Here is a 7020-nt window from a genome sequence, read left to right as displayed (position 1 = left end):
GGGGTATTATTATAAACTTTTTTTTATATTGTCCAATTCTATAAATAGAGGACCCTTGGCATGTCTCAAATGTGTGTGTGTGTGTGTGTGGCGGGTGTGGCTTTTCTTCCTTCTGCTCCTCACATTTTAAACTCATTTGTGTGGAATAAAGAGGCTAAGGAGCCCAAGAACACCCCTCTATGCCTCCCACAGGGCAACTCTCTCTCTCTCTCTCTCTCTCTCTCTCTCTCTCTCTCTTTCTCCTTCCCTCGCCAAATTACTGATTTTGCTTCAACACCCTAAAATGTGCAGTAAAAGTGGATCAAGCCACCAACAATAAGATGAGCCTTCCGAGTTTGAGAGCCCAAACCAGAGAAAGAAAAAGAAGAAAAAAAATAAGAGAAACAAGACAAAAAAAAGTAAGTGAGATGGCATAGAGCAAAAAGAAAATAGAGAAGGAAGAAACTCTCCCACTTTCCAAAAAGATCCCTTACGGAAGAACAAAAAGATAAGCATTTTTTTTTCTTTTGCCTTGCTTAATTTTCTCAAATGAAGAAAGAAATAAAAAGAGAGAAAAAATACAAAAATATTCCACCCTCTCATTTAAGACTCTCCTACGGGACGAGCAATCAAAGCCCCTCCTTTGGGACGAGCAAACAAAGTCCCTCCTCAGGGACGAGCAAACAAAATCTTTCTTGAGGGACGAGGAGCAAACAAAGCCTCTCCTTTGAGACGAGCAAATTGGTCTGTCAAACACTGTCTAAAAAACTTAATCAATAATAATCTTATCATAAAAGACCAATGGAAGGACTGATAAGAAACTAAGTCCAGCTAGTGGTCTATGAAAAAGAATTTTTGCATTTATGAGTTTTTTCATTCTTATCGCATCTTCGAGTCCAAGAACTTAAAAACTCGAGGGTTTTATGTATGGCCAAAAAATAACACCTCGTTGAGCTAAGATAAGCCATCATTAGAGTCACACAAGCAAAGATTTTCCCTTTTTTGGTCGGCCCCCTAGTTCGGACACCCTCATTGGGTGTCCCTGGGTCAGAGCCTCCCTGGTCAACCCCCTTGGTCAACCCTCTGGTTCGGCCTCCCTGGGTCGGCTACCCAGCTCCAACCAATCACCCAATGCCAATGTGCTCCAACGCTTTAGAATGATAAAAGGACCAAAGTATCTTATAATGCACTCCTTAAAGCAGGTGTATTATTATAAATTATTTTCTCTGTTATCATCAAATATAAATAGAGGACCCTTGACATTTGTAAAAGGAAGGGGGCTCTCTCTCTCTCCATCAACCTCACATTTTATTCTTATTTGTATGGAATAAAAGAGGCCAAAGAGCTTTATTAACCTCATTTTTGGTGAGGTCTATTTCCCCTCTAGAGTTCAGGAACTAGCCATATGTCTTCACTATTGAATTTTCTAGAAGACTAGTGATGCTACACTCCTCAATTAGAAATTTAATTCGCTTCTTGGCTCCTTGCAGTCTCATATATACGTTTCAAATCCACATTATTTAATTGAGTTGATTGGAACCAACATGTTGAAACTTAATTTGAGTTTCTATAAGAGTTGGAAATGGCCTAGGGAGACTCTTTATGACCTAGGGTTTCATCTCTTTGAAACACTGCATATACTTACACCATACACATACACACACCACAATCTATACCACACACCACAATCTATACCACACACCACAATCTATACCACACACCACAATCTATACCACACACCACAATCTATACCACACACCACAATCTATACCACACACATGCACTATGCATCACACCACACATACTCACACCATAATTCACTCTACACATCGGATTAAAGGACAAATTTGGGTTCAATAGAAACAAAAATGATGCATTTTTTCTTTGTTATTCATTTATAGAAAATATATAATCATTATCAATTTATGAAAAGTTTAATATCTCAAATTATTGTGAGAATTTGATTACCATCATAATTTTTACTTAGATTTATAAGTAATTTAACTTTAATTTCTTATGTAAATATGAAAAGAAATATCATTTTCTTATAAAAGATTTTATAACATCAATATCTACAATTAAAATATAATTTGGCAATAAAAAAAGGTAATAATATGGAACCACTATCCTTTCATAAATGTGTAAACTAACTTTATGAATTTAGAAAAATGTTTTGATATCGTCCTTTGTTTCTCTCAACCTTTCATTAAGGCTTCAATACTAGAAGAAAGTTTTATATATTTTATAATTAAAGATTGCTTTAATCAAGCAAGTTAGCAATCAATTATACAACTAAATTATAAGATATCAAAAAATTTTCTTTGTTAAATCATCTATTAATTTGCATATTAATGCTTATAAAAAAAGAGTAAATCATTTTGTACATCTTTAATATTGTTTTAAAAACTAAAAAGATATGTGAGTAGTAGAGAAAGAGTATTTTGGTCCCCATTTGTAAGAATAAATGGGATGCACAAGTGTATGCAAATTATTGAGCTATCAAGTTGATGTGTCATACTTTAAATTATGGGAGATGATAAGTGAACATGGGTTGAGAAGTGATGCAAAGATTTATCATAATCAGTTTGGATTTATGCCAGGCAGGTCTACTATGGAAGGTATACATTTATTGAGAGGGTTGATCATACATTTACTGAGATGATTGATGGAGAAGTACATAGAGAGTAAGGAGGATCTACCTACAATTTTTATTGACTTAGAAGAAGCTTGCAATAAGGTTCCAAGAGAAGTCCTTCGGAGCCTTTTAGAGAAGAAATGTGTTGATATGACTTATATTCAAGTTATTGAAGATATATATGTGAAGATATATATGTTAGAGTTGTTACTTGTATTCAAACAGGAGGATTGACCGAGTATTTTCCAATTTCAGTTGGATTACATCAGGGATCACCTTTAAGCCCATATATATATATATATATATATATATATAGTTATGGATGCTCTTACTGGATATTTAGAGGAGAATGAACCTTGGTATATGCTTTTCGTTGATGATATCCTTTTCATGGATAAGAATAGAGAAAGAGTTCAAGAAAGACTTAAATTATGGAAATCTACATTAGAGTCTAAAGGCCTTCGTTTGAGTAGATCTAAAACTAAATACATGGAATGTAATTTTAGTAGTAGTAGCTCTGATGGAAAATTTGTAAGTATGGGTAATAAAATCATTAAAAGGTGTGAACTTTTAAGATATATCGATTTATTGTTCAAAGTGATGGTGACATAGATGGGGATGTTATTAGTATATTCAAGTTGGTTGGTTGAATTGAAGGAATGCATCGAGTATATTGTGTGATAGAAAAGTATCACTTAGAATTAGAGGAAAATTTTGTAAAATGGTGGTAAGACCTGCAATGCTTTATGGCCCAAAATGTTGGAAGTGTTGCCAAGATGAGAATGTTTAGGTGGATGTGTGGCTTGATACTTATAGACAAAATACGAATGAATATATTCATGATAAGGTTTGTGCAACTCAAGTGGCGAACAATATTAAAGAGTCGTTTTATATGGATTGGTCACATTAAATGTCAATCATTTGAAGATAGTTGGCTTAAGTTCAAAAGTATTGGCTTCTACAATAGGAGTTTGGATACACAAGTGTACTTCATCTGTTGTAGAATTTGCATAATCCCTTAAAGGTCTTTATACATTTTGATTTTCATTAATTGTTTCTTGATTATCCAAGTTAATGGGCTAATTAGTAGATAATTCTACACTAAACCACGAACTTAATTTCATTCTCCAGTTTGTGGAACGAATCCTTGCCTCTTATTAGTCTCTCCTTCAGCGTTTGGAATATATATCTGAAATAACAGACGATGGTTAATAACTCCATTTGAATCTTCTTAAATCCACTTGTTCTTCAAATACATAGCCTTGTCCGCTTCTTCTATAAAATTGGTATGGCTAAACTGCATCTTAAATTGTAAATTAGTAGATATTTCTTCTTCAAATTTGTTACTTTTTTTTCTATTTTATAATTTTTCTAATAGTTATATCTAGTTCAAAATCAAAAGGTTCAAGCTCCTTTAAACCTACCCTACACATTCAATCCTAATAGAAAACTAATAAGTTTATACACAAACAAAAATAAAGGTACAAATAAAAAGTCTTACAAATCTAAGTCTTAAAGTTCAACTAAAAATTATCCTAAATTTTTCACCGTTTTGGTTCTCCGGCAACGACGCAGAAAACTTGATTCACACAGCGATTATCACAACTATGTAAGTTCTGGTAATGATACCAGAAACTTGATTTGCTTCATAGAAAATTGATTGAGTTCTTAAAATTATGTATTATTACTCACTAGGATTTCTCACACAAGTATACATATTGCTTCAATAATATAGGGCTCTATTGAGTCTGGATTGTCGATCTTACAGAGAACAAGGTAACGAGTTGAATAATATAGGGCTCTATTGAGTCCGGATTGTCGATTCCATAGAGAAGTTCTAGTCTACTACGCTAAGGTCTTAGTTTGGAGTGTCGATTAAGGTGATTTTTCTAACAACTATTCCTACATAAATTCTAACAACGCTATGTGAATTAATTTTGCCAAAAGCTAAAGTTACTTTTCCTTGCAATGATAAAAATGTTGTGTGGATGTGTAAGAAATTCAAAATGAAATAGAGTTTGTGACAAATAGGAGCATGTATCTTTTTTACTCTCTTCCGAGCGCGTAAAGAATTTTGCTTTAATTTATCATTGGTTTTATACTGTCACCCTAGAAACCTTCAAGTTATCGCCATTTAAACTTATCTCCCTATCATTTGAGTCTCCCTATAATATACGTTGTTTCATACCCTATAGTTCAACGTGATTTTCCTAATCGTTCATGTTATAGTTGTTCATAGTCCTTATGGGTTAACAATATATTTTAATAAATCAATTGGTCAAATTGAAAAGTAAATTAAGTACAAAAGAAAAATTATCACAATTTTGATTTAAGACAATTTCAACATTCAAAACATATTCCTACACATCTATTTCATCACCACAAGGAAAAGCAAGAAAGTTTACTCAGCAAACAAGGATAAAACACAACAAGAATTCATGAAGATAAAGAGATTTATCATACAAAGATGTTTGAGAAATCCACAAACAAAAATACAAGTATACTTATCTCACCCTCAATTGCCTTTGAGGATGCTCCACCCAAATTCTTTTTCTTCTCCTGCAAACTCTTCATTCAATCACTTACAAACACACAAACTCGCCCTTCTATACTTGCTCTCACAAGCCTAGAATGGGACTACACACACATACAATACCTTCCCCCCCCAGAACTCTCTACGAGTTCTCCAACTCTCCGTCACCCTTCCTCCAAAATTCATCTCCAAAACTACTCTTAATCGTGCCTTGAAACCGCTTCAAAATACTCTGAATTGTCACAAAGTCGTACAAAATTCAATATTGGCACCTAGGTGCCACACTATTTTGGTGTCATGGCCTTGACCTTCAGATCTGGGGTCATGGCGCTAGTGATTGACGCCTAGGTGCCACCCTCCCGGGTTGTCATCTGATGAACTGGCGCCTAGGCGCCGCTACAGTGGCACCATGGTCTTGCCCTTCAAAAAAAAAACAGCCTTTGCTCCAATTCTCCCCCTTTTCGCTCCAAGTTCCTTCAACTTTGTTCCACTCCTAATACATGTTTTGCTTGCAAGAAAAACATAAAAATAATTTTCTTTATAGTGCAATTTCATTCAAAAAGATGTACAAAATATAAATAAATTCATGAAATCTTTTCACATACCAGTCAATCAATCAAGAAACTTTGTTAAGTTACAAAGCTTTTTTGGAGTTATTAATCTAGTTTAATTGAATGTTTTTAAGAAAATATTCATGTTTGAAAAAAAAATTAAAGTTTTTTAAAATTTTAATATATATTAGAAATTCAAAAGTTAGGAAAGGTATGTCTATTTCTTTTTATGGTGGGTTTGGTAAGGAATTAAATGTTAAAATTGCTTTAGTATGCGAATAATATTTGATGTGAAATGGTTTCAAATATTAACAAATAGACCCCCTTAAAGTTTATATATCAAGTAAGAGGTAAAAGCTTTTAAGGGAGAGAGAAAGAGGAAAAGAAGAGCTAGCATTAGCATTAGCATGAAAGTTGTAATTTATGGTTTTGAGTTCATAATAATTTAGTTTTGTACAATTTCAATGAAGTCCACAACATGCCAATAATAGTATAACATCCTTCAAAATCCCAACACTCAATAATTACAACTTAGATAATTGGAGCATCAAATAAATGTATTATTTTAGAGCATATGTTTAAGTGATTACAAAAAAGGGTTATTATGAGTCAAGATATGAGTACTTCTATTCAAAAAAAAGAGAAGATAAGAAACCTTTCCTTTTCTTTCAAGCACTAAATGTTGTTGATTTTGAGAAAATCCCATGTGCTACATTTGCCAAACATTCAATTAAGAAGGTTGGAATCTATCTAAAAATTGAATTAGTGGAGAAAGTGTGCATTGAATTTATCTTAATTTGCCTAGGCATTGTCGAGTGTTTGATAATATAATTGATAAAATTTTGATTTTTTTTGTAATAATAATAAGATTCTTGCAACAATAATAATTACTTTAGATTCAAGGCGGGGTAGTTTTGGTTGGTTATGTTGCTTCTTTTCTGATAGCTAATTTTAATGTCTTTATTTATGTGCTTCTAACTATTAGTATTTATTTTATGTAGAGCCTTCGAGTTGAGCCAGCTAAACATTGTTGGTGAACCTCAAATAAAATTGAAATTTTGTACTATTTACCTCGAAATAAGTAACTGTTGTTTATTTAAAGGTAATAAAACGCTTCTTTTTTCTATCTCTGACAATTATATTAGATCCTTGGTTTAATTATTTTCCGTAAATTAATGTTTATACTTCATAGTATTCTTCTTGCCACTACAACTATTTGCTTTCATGCATTGTTTTGATTTTTTTCATGTCACTTGGATGCCCTATTAGTGCTTGAGGGTTTTCTAACATAATCCTAAATGCACAGCTATAAGTGCAGATAT

The 7020-nt window shown here is 33.0% G+C and overlaps 1 protein-coding gene across 1 annotated transcript in view; it reads left to right on the top strand.

Moving 5' to 3' along the window:
- Positions 1-7020, top strand: part of LOC110025559 (peroxisomal fatty acid beta-oxidation multifunctional protein-like) — a gene marked incomplete in the record, with an annotated part of 39689 nt that overhangs the window by 16489 nt on the left and 16180 nt on the right.

This window comes from Phalaenopsis equestris, unplaced genomic scaffold (genome assembly GCF_001263595.1).
Source record: "Phalaenopsis equestris unplaced genomic scaffold, ASM126359v1 Scaffold000302, whole genome shotgun sequence".
NCBI lineage: Eukaryota > Viridiplantae > Streptophyta > Magnoliopsida > Asparagales > Orchidaceae > Phalaenopsis > Phalaenopsis equestris.
Note: the sequence above shows the minus strand (reverse complement) of the source record. Positions and strands in the feature narration are given on the sequence as shown.